This window comes from Odontomachus brunneus, unplaced genomic scaffold (genome assembly GCF_010583005.1).
Source record: "Odontomachus brunneus isolate Ranch 3 - 2012 unplaced genomic scaffold, Obru_v1 Obru_scaffold_028, whole genome shotgun sequence".
In the NCBI taxonomy this organism is placed as follows: Eukaryota; Metazoa; Arthropoda; class Insecta; order Hymenoptera; family Formicidae; genus Odontomachus; species Odontomachus brunneus.
The window spans coordinates 1,163,612-1,165,880 of record NW_022639478.1 but is presented as its reverse complement, the minus strand read 5'-3'; positions in this window follow the sequence as shown (position 1 = coordinate 1,165,880).

Here is a 2,269-nt window from a genome sequence, read left to right as displayed (position 1 = left end):
TCTCTCTCTCTCTCTCTCTCTCTCTCTCTCTCTCTCTCTCTCTCTCTCTCTCTCTCTCTCACACATTCTCAACGAGATATATATTTCACGCGGCGCCCGAACATTCCGCGACTTTGTTTCGCAACAATTACATCATTGCACGTTTTGCAATATATATACCGAATGAGAGAATGCCAAAGAGTCTCGCCGCTGCTAAAAAGTCGTTCGCCATCAGCATTGATTCATTTACTTGCGGTTTGCTCGCACCGCTTTTGCAATTTTATACAATAAAAGGATAAATTTGCGAAGTTTCGTAAATGTGCTCGCAGATTATTCGCCCTTTCAAATCGCACACGATGACTATCTTTGTGTATTGCGTCGTAATTGAGAAAATATTATTTAAAATTCGCAATAGTAACAATGGGTATTTCATTGTCGCGTTCGCCCGATATGAATTAAACTTCTACTAACAATGAAACTTGTACGGGGAAATAGCTCGCAGTAAAAATATTCTAATGAAAATTACGTTAAAATTATATTACTTTTTACAATTTTTTTGTAAAGTTAGTCTGCACGCACACACATACACACACACACACTCTCTCTCTCTTTCTCTCTCTCTCTCTCTCTCTAAAACTGTAATATAAAATATAAAAATTACTATACAGTGTATAGTAATTTTCATATTTTAATGTATGTGAATAATTGTGTCACAGACGTCTTGTAGAAATAATAAATTTTTCAATATACCGGATATACGATATAAAGAATATATTTGAATAGTTGCAATAATTTTGCAAGTAAAAAGTCCAACGCATATAACATTTGCAAGCAAATATATCGTAACTTCGATCATAAGTTTGCAGTGACTTTTACTACGACATTATCTCCATGTATACTATAACGATGAGAAATGACGATGTGTGCAAATTTCTACTGTTTGTTTTCTTCTTTACACTTTCACATAACGTCTGCACATGTGATACGTACAAATGTCTCAGAAAAGAAACTCGTGATCATTTCGCGCGCGACCCGAGCGCGGCGGATAACCAGGTCGGATCAACGATCGCGGATAAGAGCGCGATTTGATCGATTGAATTCTGATCACGCGACGGAAGAGGGCTCGCTCAATATGATCGACACACACGACAACGACGACGTGATTTTCACCTTGACCGTGAACGGGTCATTGTCCAATCGACCGTCCAGACTGTTTCGAGTTTTCGGTATCGTCAGCGACACAAGCTGAAACACGTCGCGTCGATAGGTTGAAGCGAAAAGAAGTTCGATTAATAACGCCGGCGCGCTCATGACAAAATAAATTAGAATAAAGTCTCGACGGCCTCGGGCAAAACTTTCGCGCAGTGTCCTCCAATTGATTCACACAGCGCTTACAGGCAAAACATGGACATTGTTCGACAGGTCTCCCAGAAGCGATTACAAATTAGAAGATATCGGCAGCGAGAGAGTTTCGCGCGCGAGAACGGATTAAATACCGGATTGAGGATCGCGGTTCCGTTCGAGAGATTGCGTAGACGAAGAGCGATGACAAACAGCGTCCGAGTTAAATACACTTAATTCTTACAAACGAGCGTTTAATCTCTTGCTCGTGCAATAGAGCAGACAAATCGCCTTCGTAATAAAGTTGTCGGAGAATTCTCGTTTATCCGGACTCAATACGTCTTGCTGCGAAAGAGAGGCGGATCATGCTCAAGATTTATCGGCGGAAACTAATTGTTATCATGTAATTATTATGTAAACAAATAAATTAATTGATTATCAGCTGTGGCGAGTTGCTGTCAACTGCTCGTGCTGAGCTGTCTCTAAGATATATTTCGGAATTTGACAGTAATCCTTCGTGTATTGTCCTGATAATTGAGTGTTTCGCTTTGCCACTATCCCGACTCTAAGAGCCAACCTTTTGACTCGAAGCAAGGTTCACTCATATTTACAGCATGAGATAGCGCGACTAATCGATACGGTGCATTTGATCGTTTACAATCGCGCTTGCACACTCGGAGATGCTTATCGTGACCGTCACGATAATTATGGCGTTTTTTCTGGACGCATAATCGAGACAACCTAACCCGGTGCAAAAAGCGAGCGCGCTAGAAGCCACGAGAGCCGTTCTCTTCGCAAATCGATTTTTCTCGCATTATCCTCAGGCAACCTACTCGCCAAGATTTTCCTGGGAGCATCCGCGGAATATCGAAGGTGGACGATCAAAAGATCCGCAGTAGTTCAAGGAGAGAGCGAGAGCGGGCGAACGAACGAACGCGACGCGCACGTA